The sequence below is a fragment of the Pseudophryne corroboree genome, chromosome 4, assembly GCF_028390025.1.
Source record: "Pseudophryne corroboree isolate aPseCor3 chromosome 4, aPseCor3.hap2, whole genome shotgun sequence".
Taxonomy (NCBI): domain Eukaryota; kingdom Metazoa; phylum Chordata; class Amphibia; order Anura; family Myobatrachidae; genus Pseudophryne; species Pseudophryne corroboree.
Window position 1 is genome coordinate 810,575,379 of NC_086447.1, and position 20,231 is coordinate 810,595,609.

General features: G+C 45.0%; 1 protein-coding gene and 1 pseudogene across 3 annotated transcripts in view; one reads left to right on the forward strand and one right to left on the reverse strand.

Annotated features, from left to right (window-relative positions):
- The window catches only part of CEP68 (centrosomal protein 68), a 93,588-nt gene extending 73,598 nt beyond the window's left edge, over positions 1–19,990 (reverse strand). For 2 of the 3 annotated variants that reach the window (XM_063918422.1, XM_063918421.1), the window contains exon 1: positions 19,795–19,990. The gene's annotated coding sequence lies outside the window, so the exon portion shown is untranslated. Of the gene's footprint in view, positions 1–15,209; positions 15,228–19,794 lie in introns of those variants that run through there. The other variant, XM_063918424.1, reaches the window with a different exon arrangement.
- Positions 7,431–7,549, forward strand: LOC134912304 (5S ribosomal RNA; annotated as a pseudogene).
- Positions 19,991–20,231: the final 241 nt, after the last annotated feature.

Here is a 20,231-nt window from a genome sequence, read left to right on the forward strand (position 1 = left end):
TTTTGAGATTGGTTGATAGACAATGGGCTGCTTGATTGCAGGATGCTGATAGTACCTATGATAAAGGTACTAGGTGTGATAAAAAGCAATTTGTACACAATTAGCAGTCAAATAAATTGATTAGACCCATACATAACCATCAATTTGCTACTATCAGATTATTACAATTATACCAAAATGGTATCAGGTGGAAAAAGAAGGAGAAAATGAACAACAATTTCTTATTTGTGTTCCGCTGTATGCAGAGCTGCAGAAATACTATATAATATGATTGCAAGATGCTGATAGTACCTATGATAAAGGTACTTGGTGTGATAAAGAGCAATTGTACACAATTAGCAGATAATTAAATTGATTGGAACCATGCATCACCATCAATTTGATGCTGACAGATTATTGCACATTGTACCAAAATGGTATCAGGTGAAAAGAGAAAGAGATAATGAACAACAGTTGATTATACAGAGCTGCAGCAATGCTATATAATACGCAGTATAGAGGATAGTGATAAATTGCTCAGCCAAATGATTAGATCAATATTAATGACTGAAAATAAAGGTTTAAACAGTATCCTATGTAGTATTAAGCCGCTAAATGCCGACTATCTGTAAAACGGGTACTTGCAAAAAACAGCTTGATGAATGCTATTATCAAATATAAATATGCAAAAAGATGCTGATATTGAGCAGATATTACCCGGAATTGTATGGAACGATCAGTCACTAATATGAGCAGGATACTTTCTGAGTGCGGAATGTCCGTGTCAAAGTCCAGGCAAATTGAAGATGCAGGATACACTGGTTCCCAGGAGCTGAGCAGTTCGTTTATAGCCGCACTGCCGATCAAAGTACCTGATGTATTGTGGAGACGTGGTCAGGTTGGCTGAGGAGAAGAGAGACACAATGTTCCTGGTCCCATCGCGGCAGTATCTAGCGGCGGCGGGTTGATGCAGCGGCTGCTGGGGAAAGAGCGGCTCGTGGTTCAGGATGTCCGGAATCAGCTGTCACACCCAGGCAGTGGGGGTAGGGAACGGAAAACTAGTTTCACCCGTTCACCGGGCTTGATCACTTCCTGTTCCCAGAGGGGATAGTGCAGGCTTTATCTTGCAAGGGAGCTGGTCGTTGTCCAATCAAAAGGGAGGCGTGTCCTGTGTTTGTAAATTGCTGCACAGGTGGAACGGTTGTTCTGTTTAGTATTGGTTCCCTATTATGCTTGCAATTAGTGGCCCATTGCACAAAAGGAAAAAACAGAGAATATGTGTGAGAAATATACAAGGTTATTAGATAAAAAATGAGCATCTTGCTTATTATATAAGTGGACATAGTGAAAAAATGGAAATAAAAATAAAAATAAATAAAAATAAAATGGGGAAAATTAGCAAAAAAGAATAAATGAATGAAAATAATAATAATAAAATTGAAGCTTTCACAAATTGTTTATGAAATATTTAGATGATAAGAATAGATTAAATTTAAGTATAATAAATGATAATTGCTGGAAAAATATGTTAGGACAGCATATCTTGTCTGGAGTTATAAACAAACACGTTGTAAACATTGCATGAGGATATTCATAAATATGTTAATTTGGATTAATAATGCAAGTGACGTCGATGGAAGTGGTGGGAATGATTATGAGAAAGGATGGTATGGAAAGGATGGGGAGTGAGGTGGAAAGGAATGGGGGGGATGGAGTGGGGGGGGGGGGGAAAGGCGGGGGAGAGAGGGGGAAGGGGGGAGGGGGTTTAAGATTGTGGGGTGTAGGGGTGTTGGGATATGGTTGGGGTGTTGTGGTTTGCAGTGTGGTGGGAATGTGTGTGTGGTGTCGAAGGTGATGATCCTGTGTGGGCGAGAAGTATAATGATATGGTGAGATGAGGAAGGGGGGTAGAGATGTAAGGGATAGGAGTGGGTTGACAATGGGAGTGCTGTGTGGAAACGTGTTAGTAGGTTGTGAAATATGTCGGAATTTGCTGGGTCACTGTAATGGGATGGATGTGAGGTGCATGTGAATGGACTGCGGATGTGATGGTGCCGAGTATGTGGTGGAGGTGGGCGTGAAAGTGCTGATGAAAGAAGGGTGAATGTGATGTGTTATGAATAGGGGTGTACTGGATGTGAGTGTACTGAGGGGTGTAAGGGAAGGAAGCGAGGACACTTGATGGGTGCTATATAGAAAGTAGGTTACAGAAATGCACTGTAATTGATGTATTCATTCAGACCCAATGGTTTGAGACAACCTAACCTGAAAGTCCATTCACTTTCCTTCTTAATAAGTTCTTTGCTTAAGTCACCACCGCGTATGCCTAGATGGACCCTATCTAGGCCAAAGGCGCGCATATCACTTGGTGAGTCATGATGTGCAGCATGGTAGTGTCTGGCTACTGATGTTAGTTTTTTGCCTTTTTGAAGATCTGACGATGAGTTGCGAATGGAGCCCATATGTTCTAAAATCCTAGTTTTGAATTTTCTAGTCGTCATGCCTACATATCGTTGATTGCAAGGACAGGTTAGACAATAGACTACTCCTTGTGTGTCGCAGTTGAAGAAGTGTTGTATGGAAATATCCTTGCCATGTCTGTCCTTGACACAGTCAGTTATCTGTATCTGTGGGCAAGCCTTACATTGCCCACATGGAAAGGATCCCTTAGGGAGTTTGGATTTGGTCATTTCACGTGAAAAATGGCTCTGAACCAACGTGTCTTTGATGTTCTTAGATCTCCTCCAACTGATTTGTAAAGTGGGATCCAATAAAGGTGATAACTCTGGATCCAGATGTAGGACAGGTAGATGTTTCTGAATGGCCTTTTTTAGTAGACGCCATTCGGGACAGAAGGTCCCTACAAATCGAATCTTGGTGTCAGCCTTTTGTTCTTGGAGTTTGTCCTGGAAGATCAGGGATTCCCTGTTGGTTTTTGAAATAGATTGTTGAGCTCTCTTCAGAGAGCGTTTACTGTATCCCCGAGCTTGTAACCTGGTCATAAGTTCTCTGCTTTTCTGTTTGAACACCTTCTCCTCTGTGCAGTTGCGTCTAAGACGAAGAAATTCCCCTTTTGGGATGTTTTCAATAGTAGGTGGGAAATGTGAGCTTGTTTGGTGCAATATACTGTTTGTGGCTGTATCCTTACGAAAGAGTTCTGTAACCAAAGTCCCACTTGTTGTCTTGTAGATATTCAAGTCCAAAAAAGATATCTTGTCTCTGCTGATTGAGTGAGTGAGAAAAATGTTCAAATCGTTTACATTGAGGATGTTAATGAAGTCCAACAGGAGTTTCTCATCTCCTTCCCAGATCACAAAGATATCATCAATATATCTCAGCCAATTGATGATATGTTTTGTGTAGATATGATTATCATCGTTGAAGACTATTGTTTGTTCCCACCAGCCGAGGAACAGGTTGGCGTATGTGGGTGCACAGGCTGCACCCATTGCTGTTCCCCGAATTTGCTGAAAAAATTGGTCACCAAAGGTGAAATAATTTTTATTGAGAACAAAACTCAACATTTCACATAGGAAATCATGAAATACATTTTTTTCTTCCATATCCAGGAAGAATTTGGTGGCTTGTATTCCTTGCGAGTGTGAAATACTGCTATACAGGGCTTCCACATCTAAGGTGACTAGGATACAGCTGTATCCTAGTCACACTCACAAGGAATACAAGCCACCAAATTCTTCCTGGATATGGAAGAAAAAAATGTATTTCATGATTTCCTATGTGAAATGTTGAGTTTTGTTCTCAATAAAAATTATTTCACCTTTGGTGACCAATTTTTTCAGCAAATTCGGGGAACAGCAATGGGTGCAGCCTGTGCACCCACATACGCCAACCTGTTCCTCGGCTGGTGGGAACAAACAATAGTCTTCAACGATGATAATCATATCTACACAAAACATATCATCAATTGGCTGAGATATATTGATGATATCTTTGTGATCTGGGAAGGAGATGAGAAACTCCTGTTGGACTTCATTAACATCCTCAATGTAAACGATTTGAACATTTTTCTCACTCACTCAATCAGCAGAGACAAGATATCTTTTTTGGACTTGAATATCTACAAGACAACAAGTGGGACTTTGGTTACAGAACTCTTTCGTAAGGATACAGCCACAAACAGTATATTGCACCAAACAAGCTCACATTTCCCACCTACTATTGAAAACATCCCAAAAGGGGAATTTCTTCGTCTTAGACGCAACTGCACAGAGGAGAAGGTGTTCAAACAGAAAAGCAGAGAACTTATGACCAGGTTACAAGCTCGGGGATACAGTAAACGCTCTCTGAAGAGAGCTCAACAATCTATTTCAAAAACCAACAGGGAATCCCTGATCTTCCAGGACAAACTCCAAGAACAAAAGGCTGACACCAAGATTCGATTTGTAGGGACCTTCTGTCCCGAATGGCGTCTACTAAAAAAGGCCATTCAGAAACATCTACCTGTCCTACATCTGGATCCAGAGTTATCACCTTTATTGGATCCCACTTTACAAATCAGTTGGAGGAGATCTAAGAACATCAAAGACACGTTGGTTCAGAGCCATTTTTCACGTGAAATGACCAAATCCAAACTCCCTAAGGGATCCTTTCCATGTGGGCAATGTAAGGCTTGCCCACAGATACAGATAACTGACTGTGTCAAGGACAGACATGGCAAGGATATTTCCATACAACACTTCTTCAACTGCGACACACAAGGAGTAGTCTATTGTCTAACCTGTCCTTGCAATCAACGATATGTAGGCATGACGACTAGAAAATTCAAAACTAGGATTTTAGAACATATGGGCTCCATTCGCAACTCATCGTCAGATCTTCAAAAAGGCAAAAAACTAACATCAGTAGCCAGACACCACCATGCTGCACATCATGACTCACCAAGTGATATGCGCGCCTTTGGCCTAGATAGGGTCCATCTAGGCATACGCGGTGGTGACTTAAGCAAAGAACTTATTAAGAAGGAAAGTGAATGGACTTTCAGGTTAGGTTGTCTCAAACCATTGGGTCTGAATGAATACATCAATTACAGTGCATTTCTGTAACCTACTTTCTATATAGCACCCATCAAGTGTCCTCGCTTCCTTCCCTTACACCCCTCAGTACACTCACATCCAGTACACCCCTATTCATAACACATCACATTCACCCTTCTTTCATCAGCACTTTCACGCCCACCTCCACCACATACTCGGCACCATCACATCCGCAGTCCATTCACATGCACCTCACATCCATCCCATTACAGTGACCCAGCAAATTCCGACATATTTCACAACCTACTAACACGTTTCCACACAGCACTCCCATTGTCAACCCACTCCTATCCCTTACATCTCTACCCCCCTTCCTCATCTCACCATATCATTATACTTCTCGCCCACACAGGATCATCACCTTCGACACCACACACACATTCCCACCACACTGCAAACCACAACACCCCAACCATATCCCAACACCCCACAATCTTAAACCCCCTCCCCCCTTCCCCCTCTCTCCCCCGCCTTTCCCCCCCCCCCACTCCATCCCCCCCATTCCTTTCCACCTCACTCCCCATCCTTTCCATACCATCCTTTCTCATAATCATTCCCACCACTTCCATCGACGTCACTTGCATTATTAATCCAAATTAACATATTTATGAATATCCTCATGCAATGTTTACAACGTGTTTGTTTATAACTCCAGACAAGATATGCTGTCCTAACATATTTTTCCAGCAATTATCATTTATTATACTTAAATTTAATCTATTCTTATCATCTAAATATTTCATAAACAATTTGTGAAAGCTTCAATTTTATTATTATTATTTTCATTCATTTATTCTTTTTTGCTAATTTTCCCCATTTTATTTTTATTTATTTTTATTTTTATTTCCATTTTTTCACTATGTCCACTTATATAATAAGCAAGATGCTCATTTTTTATCTAATAACCTTGTATATTTCTCACACATATTCTCTGTTTTTTCCTTTTGTGCAATGGGCCACTAATTGCAAGCATAATAGGGAACCAATACTAAACAGAACAACCGTTCCACCTGTGCAGCAATTTACAAACACAGGACACGCCTCCCTTTTGATTGGACAACGACCAGCTCCCTTGCAAGATAAAGCCTGCACTATCCCCTCTGGGAACAGGAAGTGATCAAGCCCGGTGAACGGGTGAAACTAGTTTTCCGTTCCCTACCCCCACTGCCTGGGTGTGACAGCTGATTCCGGACATCCTGAACCACGAGCCGCTCTTTCCCCAGCAGCCGCTGCATCAACCCGCCGCCGCTAGATACTGCCGCGATGGGACCAGGAACATTGTGTCTCTCTTCTCCTCAGCCAACCTGACCACGTCTCCACAATACATCAGGTACTTTGATCGGCAGTGCGGCTATAAACGAACTGCTCAGCTCCTGGGAACCAGTGTATCCTGCATCTTCAATTTGCCTGGACTTTGACACGGACATTCCGCACTCAGAAAGTATCCTGCTCATATTAGTGACTGATCGTTCCATACAATTCCGGGTAATATCTGCTCAATATCAGCATCTTTTTGCATATTTATATTTGATAATAGCATTCATCAAGCTGTTTTTTGCAAGTACCCGTTTTACAGATAGTCGGCATTTAGCGGCTTAATACCACATAGGATACTGTTTAAACCTTTATTTTCAGTCATTAATATTGATCTAATCATTTGGCTGAGCAATTTATCACTATCCTCTATACTGCGTATTATATAGCATTGCTGCAGCTCTGTATAATCAACTGTTGTTCATTATCTCTTTCTCTTTTCACCTGATACCATTTTGGTACAATGTGCAATAATCTGTCAGCATCAAATTGATGGTGATGCATGGTTCCAATCAATTTAATTATCTGCTAATTGTGTACAATTGCTCTTTATCACACCAAGTACCTTTATCATAGGTACTATCAGCATCTTGCAATCATATTATATAGTATTTCTGCAGCTCTGCATACAGCGGAACACAAATAAGAAATTGTTGTTCATTTTCTCCTTCTTTTTCCACCTGATACCATTTTGGTATAATTGTAATAATCTGATAGTAGCAAATTGATGGTTATGTATGGGTCTAATCAATTTATTTGACTGCTAATTGTGTACAAATTGCTTTTTATCACACCTAGTACCTTTATCATAGGTACTATCAGCATCCTGCAATCAAGCAGCCCATTGTCTATCAACCAATCTCAAAAAAAAATTTTTTACCTATCAGTATCGTTTCCTTTTCCTCACTTTATACTATCTTCAGGACTCTCACCACTGATTCAGGGGTAATTATCCCGGTCTAACGGTGGCAGCAGATCCCCTATTTTCCTCCTCCACCCATTCTCTTGTCTTTTCTTTTCTCTTATTTCTCCATTTTCGTGAACTCTCATCAGTGATTCTCGAGCCCTCGATATCTAATATTTTTTCTACTATCATACCACACTGGTAACGCCCGAATCCTTCCGATCTTGGAAGCTAAGCAGTGTAGGGCTGGGTCAGTACTCGAGTGGGAGACTCTCGAGGAATACTCAGTTTAGTAGAAATTCCTGGACGGTTTTGCTCAGCGTCTAACACTGACAGCAGATTCATCTTGCTCATTCCATCTTTAATCATCCCATCTGTCTCCTCATCATCGCTCATGAGAGAATAAAACGCTTCAATTTTCAGGGTCTCCAGCTGTTATTATCGCACCCAGTCATTCCAGAACAATATTCAGTATTTACACTGTAATTAATTCGTTCTGTGTTCCCCCTTTCTTTTCCCCAACTCCCCCCCACCCTTCCCCCCACCCCTACCTCCAATTTTTGACAGTAAACTCTACTATTTTATCAATTATTGTTAATAAAAGTTATATTTAAAAATTCATTTATAATCTTTACTTATTGTCTCTTCTGAGACCTCTTAAACATACAAGAGTGCACCCACAAAAGAGTCTTCTTCTCTCCCTTTTGTTGTAAGTCTCGGAATAGACAGGGTCCTTGCTGGAGCAGGTCCCTTCTTAGAGGTAGAGGCCACGGGTCCTCCGTGAGCATCTCTTGAAGTTCCGGGTACCAAGTCCTTCTTGGCCAATCCGGAGCCACAAGTATAGTTCTTACTCCCCTCCGTCTTATAATTCTCAGTACTTTTGGTATGAGAGGAAGAGGAGGGAACACATACACTGACTGGTACACCCACGGTGTTACCAGAGCGTCCACAGCTATTGCCTGAGGGTCCCTTGACCTGGCGCAATACCTGTCCAATTTTTTGTTTAGGCGGGACGCCATCATGTCCACCTTTGGTTTTTCCCAATGGTTTACAATCATGTGGAAGACTTCTGGGTGAAGACCCCACTCTCCCGGGTGGAGGCCGTGCCTGCTGAGGAAGTCTGCTTCCCAGTTGTCCACTCCCGGAATGAATACTGCTGACAGTGCTATCCCATGATTTTCCGCCCAGCGAAGAATCCTTGCAGCTTCTGCCATTGACTGCTTCTTGTGCCACCCTGTCTGTTTACATGGGTGACTGCCGTGATGTTGTCCGACTGGATCAACACCGGCTGACCTTGAAGCAGAGGTCTTGCTAAGCTGAGAGCATTGTAAATGGCCCTTAGCTCCAGGATATTTATGTGAAATGATGTCTCCAGGCTTGACCATAAGCCCTGGAAATTTTTTCCCTGTGTGACTGCTCCCCAGCCTCGCAGGCTGGCATCCGTGGTCACCAGGACCCAGTCCTGAATGCCGACTCTGCGGCCCTCTAGAAGATGAGCACTCTGCAACCACCACAGGAGGGACACCCTTGTCCTTGGTGACCGGGTTATCCGCTGATGCATCTTAAGATGCGACCCGGACCATTTGTCCAGCAGGTCCCACTGGAAAGTTCTTGCGTGGAATCTGCCGAATGGCTTTGCTTCGTAGGAAGCTACCATTTTTCCCAGAACCCTTGTGCATTGATGCACTGAGACTTGGCTCGGTTTTAGGAGGTTCATGACTAGCTCGGATAACTCCCTGGCTCTCTCCTCCGGGAGAAACACCTTTTTCTGAACTGTGTCCAGAATCATCCCTAGGAACAGAAGACGAGTCGTCGGAACCAGCTGCGATTTTGGAATATTGAGAATCCAATCGTGCTGTCGCAACACTACCTGAGATAGTGCTACACCGACCTCCAACTGTTCCCAGAATCTTACCCTTATCAGGAGATCGTCCAAGTAAGGGATAACTAAAACTCCCTTCCTTCGAAGGAGTATCATCATTTCGGCCATTACCTTGGTAAAGACCCGGGGTGCCGTGGACCATCCAAACGGCAGCGTCTGAAACTGATAGTGACAGTTCTGTACCACAAACCTGAGGTACCCTTGGTGAGAAGGGTAAATTTGGACATGAAGGTAAGCATCCTTGATGTCCAGAGACACCATGTAGTCCCCTTCTCTTGAATTTGAACCTCTGTATGTAAGTGTTCAAAGATTTTAGATTTAAAATCGGTCTCACCGAGCCGTCCGGCTTCGGTACCACAACAGTGTGGAGTAATACCCCTTTCCCTGTTGCAGAAGGGGTACCTTAATTATCACCTGCTGGGAATACAGCTTGTGAATGGCTTCCAACACTGCCTCCCTGTCTGCTTGTAAAGCCCCAGCGTCATGCTGAGGGCTTGGCAGAGGCGGGAGAGGGCTTCTGTTCCTGGGAACTGGCTGATTTCTGCAGCCGTTTCCCTCTCCCTCTGTCACGGGGCAGAAATGAGGAACCTTTTGCCCACGTGCCCTTATGGGAACGAAAGGACTGCGCCTGATAATACGGCGTCTTCTTATGTTGAGAGGCGACCTGGGGTAAAAACGTGGATTTCCCAGCTGTTGCCGTGGCCACCAGGTCTGAAAGACCGACCCCAAATAACTCCTCCCCTTTATAAGGCAATACTTCCATATGCCATTTGGAATCCACATCACCTGACCACTGTCGTGTCCATAACCCTCTTCTGGCAGAAATGGACAGCGCACTTACTCTTGATGCCAGTCGGCAAATATCCCGCTGTGCATCACCCATATATAGAAATGCATCTTTTAAATGCTCTACAGGCAATAATATACTGTCCCTATCTAGGGTATCAATATTTTCAGTCAGGGAATCCGACCACGCCAACCCAGCACTGCACATCCAGGCTGAGGCGATTGCTGGTCGCAGTATAACACCAGTATGTGTGTAAATACATTTTAGGATACCCTCCTGCTTTCTATCAGCAGGATCCTTAAGGGCGGCCATCTCAGGAGAGGGTAGAGCCCTTGTTTTGACAAGCGTGTGAGCGCTTTATCCCCCCTAGGGGGTGTTTCCCAACGCACCCTAACCTCTGGCGGGAAAGGATATATGCCAATAACTTTTTAGAAATTAGTTTTTTTATCGGGGGAAACCCACGCTTCATCACACACCTCATTTAATTTCTCAGATTCAGGAAAACTACAGGTAGTTTTTCCTCACTGAACATAATACCCCTATTGGTGGTACTCGTATTATTAGAAATGTGTAAAACATTTTCCATTGCCTCAATCATGTAACGTGTGGCCCTACTGGAAGTCATATTTGTCTCTTCACCGTCGACACTGGAGTCAGTATCCGTGTCGGCGTCTGTATTTGCCATCTGAGGTAACGGGCGCTTTAGAGCCCCTGACGGCCTATGAGACGTCTGGACAGGCACAAGCTGAGTAGCCGGCTGTCTCATGTCAATCACTGTCTTTTGTAAAGAGCTGACACTGTCATGTAATTCCTTCCAGCAGTTCATCCACTCAGGTGTCGACCCCCTAGGGGGTGACATCCCTATTACAGGCAATTTGCTCCGCCTCCACATAATTTTCCTCCTCATACATGTCGACACAAACGTACCGACACACAGCACACACACAGGGAATGCTCTGATAGAGGACAGGACCCCACTAGCCCTTTGGGGAGACAGAGGGAGAGTTTGCCAGCACACACCAGAGCGCTATATATATATACACAGGGATAACCTTATATAAGTGTTTTTCCCCTTATAGCTGCTGTATTGTTTATACTGCACCTAATTAGTGCCCCCCTCTCTTTTTTAACCCTTTCTGTAGTGTAGTGACTGCAGGGGAGAGCCAGGGAGCTTCCCTCCAACGGAGCTGTGAGGAAAAATGGCGCCAGTGTGCTGAGGAGATAGGCTCCGCCCCTTTCTCGGCGGCCTTTTCTCCCGTTTTTCAGTGTAATCTGGCAGGGGTTAAAATTCATCCATATAGCCCTGGGGGCTATATGTGATGTATTTTCGCCAGCCAAGGTGTTTTTATTGCTGCTCAGGGCGCCCCCCCCTAGCGCCCTGCACCCTCAGTGACCGAAGTGTGAAGTGTGCTGAGGAGCAATGGCGCACAGCTGCAGTGCTGTGCGCTACCTTGGTGAAGACAGGATGTCTTCTGCCGCCGATTTTCCGGACCTCTTCTTGCTTCTGGCTCTGTAAGGGGGCCGGCGGCGCGGCTCTGGGACCGGACTCCATGGCTGGGCCTGTGTTCGATCCCTCTGGAGCTAATGGTGTCCAGTAGCCTAAGAAGCCCAATCCACTCTGCACGCAGGTGAGTTCGCTTCTTCTCCCCTTAGTCCCTCGATGCAGTGAGCCTGTTGCCAGCAGGTCTCACTGAAAATAAAAAAACCTAAAACTAAACTTTTCACTAAGCAGCTCAGGAGAGCCCCTAGTGTGCACCCTTCTCGTTCGGGCACAAAAATCTAACTGAGGCTTGGAGGAGGGTCATAGGGGGAGGAGCCAGTGCACACCAGGTAGTCCTAAAGCTTTACTTTTGTGCCCCGTCTCCTGCGGAGCCGCTATTCCCCATGGTCCTTACGGAGTTCCCAGCATCCACTAGGACGTCAGAGAAAATAGGGTTTTTATTAATTCCAAGAGGGACAACACTGTCCACTAAGATTAAGTGAACGTCTCACTTATTGGTGATTGAATACCTGCCAAAGACACCTAATTTCCATTTGGTAACACTTGTAATATTTCGTCCATGTTCCTTTAGAGCAGGGGTTCTCAACTCCAGGCCTAGAGTATCCCCAGCGGGGTTATGTTTTGTGCACAGATGAGTTAATCATTTTGCTGGGTCAGTAACTATCCCAATGGCTTCCATACACAGAAATCCTTAAAACATGGGGGTCGATTCAATTCAGCGACAGTTGAATAGCGCCGGGAATTAGCTCCCGACGCTATTCAATTCAGCTAAAGTTAAGTCGGCGAATGCCCGTTCTCGCGGACTAAACAGGTTGTTTTGTCGGAAGAACGGGCATTCTCCGACTTAACTACCCACGGCGATGCTGATTCCCGACAGAATCAGCCTTGCGGCAGCCCTTTTGTCGGTTTTCTTCTCTCACCCCCCGGGGTGAGCTAATTCCCGGCGCTATTCAACTGTTGCTGAATTGAATCGACCCCATGATGTGTTGGGAACTGGAGGGTTGACAACTTTTACAGAATGGTTTGTAAGAGGTTTAGGGCCTGATATTTCATCTGCACATGCCTCAAGATTTAGGATTTTGTGCATACAGAGTAACAATACAGATTTGGATGCACGTAGAAATGCGAGGGGCGCTGCTGGGCAGTGACTGGGTGGTAATGAGGGAGTGGCTAAACGCACTGATGGCAAGATTTATAAGTAGACAAATGTGGCGGATATACAACTACAGATGTGATGTGTGGGTAGTGGATCTACAGAGGTGATGGGGAGGGGAATATACTATTACTACAGAGGTGATGTGTGCGGAGTGGCGCCACAGATGTTGTGGGGGGAGGGGATTATACTACTACTACAGAGGTGATGGGTGGGTAGTGGTGCTACAGAGGTGATGAGGGAGGGGAATATACTACTACTGTAGAGGTGATGGGTGGGGAGTGGCGCCACAGAGGTGATGGGAGAGAGGATTATATTACTACAGAGGTGATGGGTGTGTAGAGGCGCTACAGAGGTGATGGGGGAAGGGAATATATTACTACAGAGGTGATGGGAATATACTACTACATAGGTGATGGGTGGGGAGTGGGCTACAGAGGAGAGGGGGGAATATACTACTACTGCAGAGGTGATGGGGGAGGGAAATATACTACTACAACAGAGGAGATGGGTGGGGAGTGGTGCCAGAGATGTGATGATGATGATACTACTACTACTACTACTACTACTACTACTATGGGTGGGGAGTGGCGCTACAGAGGTCATGGGGAGGAATATAATACTACTACAGAGGTGATGGGGGGGGGATATACTACAACTGCAGAGGTTACGGGTGGGAGTGTTGCTACAGAGATGATGGAGGGAAAGTGTAACTAGAAATATTGGGCAAGATGTATTACACACAGGGCTGTAACTAGATGCTGCTTTACCAACAGTGCATTTGCCCTGTGGGCGCACCTTCCACATACACCCCGATTTGCCACCTATTGCCCTTGTGTGCTCCGCTGACAGCCGCTCCTCCCGCACCCTGCATCTAATGCCCGCAGCCCCAAGCTCCCACTCTCTGGTAGCTGCATATACAGTAATGGAGCAGTCAGCACTGGACAAATCCCCCCAACCCTCTCTTGTCCTGCAGACAGTGTACAGAGGGAGTTAAGGGCCAGGAGCTGGCAGAAGCGCAGAAGGGACAAAATAATAATGTAAGTATCTACACACACTATAGTAGTACACTGCACTACAGTATACTACACCCTAAGGATGGGGGGGAGGGGATGTAAGTGGCTCTACCTGGCGTAATGTGTATAGGGGGCTCTGTCTGGCGTAATATGTATAGGGGACTACCTGGCGTAACGTGTGTAAGGGGCTCTACCTGGCGTAACGTGTATAAGGGGCTCTTCCTGGCGTAACGTGTATAAGGGGCTCTACCTGGCGTAACGTGTACAAGGGGCTCTGCCTGGCGTAACATGTATAAGGGGGCTCTACCTGGCGTAACATGTATAAGAGGGCTCTACCAAATCATAACATGTATAAGGGGCTCTACCATGGCATAATGTGTGTAAGGGGCCCTACCTGGCGTAATGTGCATAAGTGGTATTGTGGTATGGTATGATTTCAATAATGGACACTACTGTGCAGTGTAATGTGAATTGGTACTATTCTGTGTCCACGCTCCTTTACCATGAAGCCATGCCCCTATATCTTCGGCGTGCACTATCCCTGTTATGCATATGCCGGGGGGGAGCGGAAGGGGGAAGGGTCACCAATTCTCTTTATGGCACAGGGCACCGAAATGTCTAGTTACGGCTCTGATTACACTAACCAAATAGGATGGTACTCACACTGCTGTCTTTCAGAGGAATTTTTAGATAGTCTTCTTTTCTGTGAATTTTGCATGTTTAAGCTCAATGTTAATTATAAATGCAGCCCCTTCTAATGAGTACTATCTTCCAATGTGACTCTTGGATCAAAAATGCATTCATAATTGTTCTCATTGGATAAAAAGCATGTTACATTGTACAATGAAGGGTAATTTGTGCCGGCATACTAGTATCTAATAATTTACTGAGCTGCTTTGCTACATTCAGTCGCTCTGAGGAGGTCGTCCGGTTATTTGTGTCCTTGTCAGACAAGTTTCAACAAGCAAAAGGACTCAGCACTCTGTCAGCAAGTTGACATGTCACTTAGCAATACTTTGTAACATTGTTATTACTATACATCACATCAGCACACAGAGGGAGAAAACATCTTCACTGTACTAAGGTGTCCGTCACAAACCATTAGATATGGTACAGGGTTAATTATAAAATGTCATTTTTTAATGAAAGTTTACATCCTCCTGTACTAATATATGTATTATTACAGATGTATGCAGAGCCAATTGCTTCCACAGAGTTGTGCAGAGAGATTAGTACATACAGGACATTGCAACAATGACATTTTCACATTTACACAACATGGTTTCCTCCGGTTTCCTCCCAATGTACAAAACACATACTGATGAGCTAACTGGCTTCTTGCATGAACCTGTGTTTATGTCTGAGCAGTAGAGAAGTGTAGAGCAAGTCCCAGTGATGTAGAAAATAAACATGAATGATTCAACAGTTGGTGCTATATAAAGAATGATAATTATAACACGGAGGCACATTTGGAATCCAGCTGAAACGGTCTTACAGAGGACAAATCTCATTTTAAAAGCTTCATATGAAAGCTAACTGTGCCATCTATATAATTAAACTGACCGCTGATAGAAATGACATCATCATGGCTGCAATTATGTCATGTTACATGCACAGTACCTCACATGTTGTGTACACGGCACACGCCGCAGGCTCCTACCAGAGACAGGACAGACCAGAACAGTACTGGGAATAGGGGGCAAGTATAATGGGGTGGGACAGGATAAGAAGGGGTGGAGCTGAGGAGATCCAGCAGGTGCCTGGTCTATTTACTAGTCCTCTATATATGTGGATATACAGTCAGTGGCCACATTATTAGGTACACCTGCCAATCATTTGGAAGTAACTCAATGCATAAAAGCATACAGACATGGTCAAAAGGTTCAGTTGTTATTCAGACCAAACACCAGAATTGGGATAAAATGTGATCTAAGAGGGCGATTCCATTGTTTTTTCGCACCTGATCTCCCGTCTGAAGTAACGAGAGATTTCGGGATAATATTGAATTTTTTTTTTTTTTGCATGTCGCACCCAAACAGACTTAAGGGTCCTACACACTGGCCGATGTGTGCAACCGATATGAACAATCTTGTTCAGTAATGAATGAGAAATTGTTCATATCTTTCAGTGTGTAGGTACCAACAATAAAGGATGCGCGGCCCTGCGGTCGTTTACACCTGTAAGCCAATATGGACAATATTGTCTATATTAGCATGCAGGGCTATGGGGCCGGGTGACTCCCCCTTTCACTCACACAGACACACAAACAGACAGTGCCGCCGGGACGTCCGTCGACCGTATTGGCCGTCGGGTACCTCTGCGGCAAATCAGCCAGTGTGTAGGGCCCATTAAAGTGCATACACGCTGTGCGATATTTTAGTCAATATCGCTCATTTTCCCCCTTCTGAGCGCTATTGACTAAAATATTGCGCAGTGTGTATGCTGCAAATGACAGCCAATGCGCGTTCCCAGGGGTCGTTAACCCCCTCTGTCGACCGTGCATGCAGGTAAATTTTGGCTATGTCGGCCAAAACTGCATGTACAGGCCGGATGCAACGTGACGTCACTGAGCTAAATCGTTTGCAGTATCGTTTAGTGTGTACGCACAATGTCAGGCGGCCAGGGAGGGAAGGACACGCTCATGGAGCGTATCGCACAGTGTGTACCCACCATTAGTTTAACCACGTAAAGCAGCTAAACTCAACCACACTACTGGCTGGGCGCCCAAACAGCTACTTTTCATACATTTCAGCTCACCACCTCAGGAGGCGGTGAGCTGAAATGTGTCCCTTCACAGCTATTCCAGCCCGAACGGAGCATCTGTCAGGACCATCCAGTGGCAGCCGCTGGAAAAACAAATTATTTCCCCCTAAACTACAAATAACATTGATGCTGTTTTGTAGGAAAGGAAGTGGGGTCCTACCCAGTACTAGGCAGTTGTTCCAGATAACGTGTCCACTGAGGGTATATGTCCAACGCAATGTGATATTACTGTACTGACAGAACAATACAGTGTTTTAAAACACAACTACAGACGTTTCAAACCATGACAAAAAGAAAAACCACAAACATACAGTATATGGATGACAATTATTATTGTTTAATTACTATGTTTCTTAGATAGCCTCAATTATGATAGACCTTGAGATCCAGAGATTAAAAAACGTGTCTATAGACTTGGATTGTATCTTGTGATAGCTGGTGTATGTAATTCCTCAGCCTAACCACAAATAATTCTGGAATAGGAGTGGCTCGACCCCAGTATCACTGTCTGTGAAGTAATTTAGGCTATCCATGTCAATGACCAGAACTACTGAGGCCTTACTTACGAAGAAGCATTACATATCCACACAGTGCAGGCACACACCTCATAAGCATGCAGTAGTAGAGGGTGCTTAACTTGGGGGGAAAAGTGGACGCTTGATCCAACACCCTTTTCTGTGGGCCAGGTCCTGGCTTTTCATACGTAATCGAGCAGTGCAGGAAAGGCGGCAGTCTGGTAACAAAGGGGCTAATTCAGTAAGGATCGCTCATTCGACGGGGGGAGTGAAGTTTCTTCACCCCATCCCAACTTCCCCCCCCCCTCCGTCACCCGTCTCTGTAGCAGTGCAGGCAAATACGGATGAGATCTTCCATATTGGCCTGCATGCACAGCCGACGGGGCACCAGCGATGAACGAGCGCGGGGCTGCGCATCGTTCATCGCTGGTGCCTCCACACTTAAGGATATGAACGGTATCTCGTTCATTAATGAACGAGATCGTTCATATATTTGAGTGATGTCGGCCAGTGTGTAGGGCCTATTAGTGATTTAAGGGCCTAATTCAGACCTGATCGTAGCAGCAAATTTGTTAGCAGCTGGGCAAAACCATGTGCACTGCAGGGGGGGGCAGATGTAACATGTGCAGAGAGAGTTAGATTTGGGTGGGTTATTTTGTTTCTGTGCAGGGTAAATACTGGCTGCTTTATTTTTTAACTGCAATTTAGATTTCAGTTTTAACACACCCCACTCAAATCTAACTCTCTCTGCACATATTATATCTGCCCCACCTGCAGTGCTCATGATTTTGCCTATCTGCTAACAAATTTGCTGCTATGATCAGGTCTGAATTAGACCCTAGGCCCACAATTAGTACCTAGCACTATGAGGCTAAAGGGCCCCATACACTACAGCGACATGTCTGACCCTCATGTCGCATCATTTCCCTTGAACCGTCCAGCAGCCTCCCGAGCGGCAGGATCGCATAAGATACACTGTATGCGGTCCTTTTACATACGATGCATCTTATGCGATCCCAGCCATGCCTGCGGGAACAGACATATCACGAGTGCAGCACTAACGATCTAGGGGCTCCGATCCGATGCTCACGGGACTGCGGATCAGATGTAAGACACATCAGATTTGCCACTTTTCATCCGATTTATCGGCCGGAAAGGTCGAAATCGGGCATTATCGTTGTAGTGTATGGGGCCCTTAACTTTCTGGTTCTCAGTGGCCCACACCAGCAGGTAGTAACGCATCTTCCTCCATCTGGATCTGAAAGGAGACGCAATATGTCTGCAGAACACGGCTGCTGGCTCATCACACATTACTGTCTCTGTGTTTCTATCCATAACAACTTACTGTATACATCAAAAGGGATACCAAAGCCAATTGTTCACCTTCCCTGAAAACATGTACCACATGTCATAACTATACTTTGTTACTATACTCCACTATACATAAAATACACATGAAAGTGGGATGCGGTCAGCATCCTAATGGACGGGGTGCGGGCAGTCATGTGACAGACGCTGGAACACTGACACCACTCGGGAGACCAGCGCAGGAAGACCGACCGCCGACATCCCAAAGGTAAGTATAGGGGTGTATGTTAGGGCCCTAGGATCAGGGGGAATTAGGGTTAGGCACTAGGGGAGGTAGCCCTAGCCGCCACCCCCAGGGGGTTATCCCTAGCCTCCACACCAGGGGGTGGGGGGGTAGCCCTAACCACCTTAGCACCCCTGAAGCGTTAGGGTAAGGGAGTAGAGGAGGGTAAAAATACTTACCTCCTTCGCCATCGGGATCTTCAATGTCGGTCCATATGACAGCCGGCATCCCGACTACCGGTATAGCATACCTAACCCATGAACATTACTACAAACTTGGATTTGAGTTAAGCCTCCTTTTCAATAAAACATCCAAAAGACCCCTCAGACTGTAAGTTCCTCGAGCAGGGTCTTCCTCCCTCCTGTTCTCACAGCCCTCTTCTCTTGCACTTCAATGACAGCATTTACCTACACGGCGGCCGTTTTCCCCGCATGTCCTCATGCTCGTAACTTCATCTCTTCCAGCGGCTGCAGTCCCCTAATAGTGCCATTGCTATGGGTGACAGGTTCCACCTTACACCCATTACTCCCTCACTCCGCTTACATCCCAGCTGTATTGTGTACTGAGAATTGTGGTGATAATTGTTACTTGTGCTTTGTTTATGTTTCTGGTTACCATAATGTAATGAAATGTTCTGTTTACCCTGTAATATACTACGGTTTGCCGTATGTACAGCACTGTGGAACACTTGTGGCGTCATATAAAGTATAATTATTATTATTATGTGGGGTGCCTATATATGCACCGTCCGATGAGTGAAGCTGGACAGAACAGATGCAATACTCAATAAATGTGAGTGAAGAAAATGAGTGTGAATAGCAATTAAGTGGAAAACTAGATTTCCATTCACAGGATGGGACTATTTACTGTATGTGACCTGGCCGGCGGCAGGGGGGGAAGGCATTTCCGATTTTAATGGGTTTTTCAAAATATTAGTGTTGGGCGAGCAACACTGAAACGCACTTGCAGAAAATGGGAAGAGGTTTATAGCAAAAATCATCTTACACAATAAAAATACGAAAATGTGTGTATACACCATCAGACCATTCTGACTAACAAGGGGTTATGCTGACAGACAGGCATCACACATTACAGCATATATGGACAGTAATAATTACAGAGAACGACAATGTATATGATTTACCAGATGCCCAAACACAGAACAAATGGGCAGATCTACAACATACCACAGAGGTAACAATGAGATCACAGCAAGGTAGAGAGCAGCTAATACATAACAATACATCTGCAGTAACGGTGTAAGTAATGGGAAGACTCTGACACCCGGCTGGCAGCATGCAGCTTACAGTATAACGCAGTAGTATGTACACATTACCTTATCACTGGCACAGGCTGATCACACTGCAGTACACAACACAGGGAGAATCACCCAGACATGACATGATGACCGCTTTCCCAAACCAACACCCCTCTAGTTCCTGTGTGCCCGTTGTGACGTCCTGCTCGCCATCCCCCCCTAGCGGCGACACAGCTAATCGCTATAAACTCGGTAGTCTACAGTTCCCCATTCGTCTTTCCCTCCCTTGTGTAGGTGGATTTTATGTCTCCTGAGGCGCCTGGTTACTAGTGGGTAACAGAGTGCTGCTGCTGGGATAGCCAGATCTACTAGCAGTGTGTTCCTTACAACAATAATTACATTGGCTTATCTATTGCCACTTAGGGGTGTGTATTGCAGTTGCAGGTAAAAACTAAAGTACTGTACTAAGCTCAGGGCCGGTTCCATACCCTCCAACATTTTACACATAAAAATCG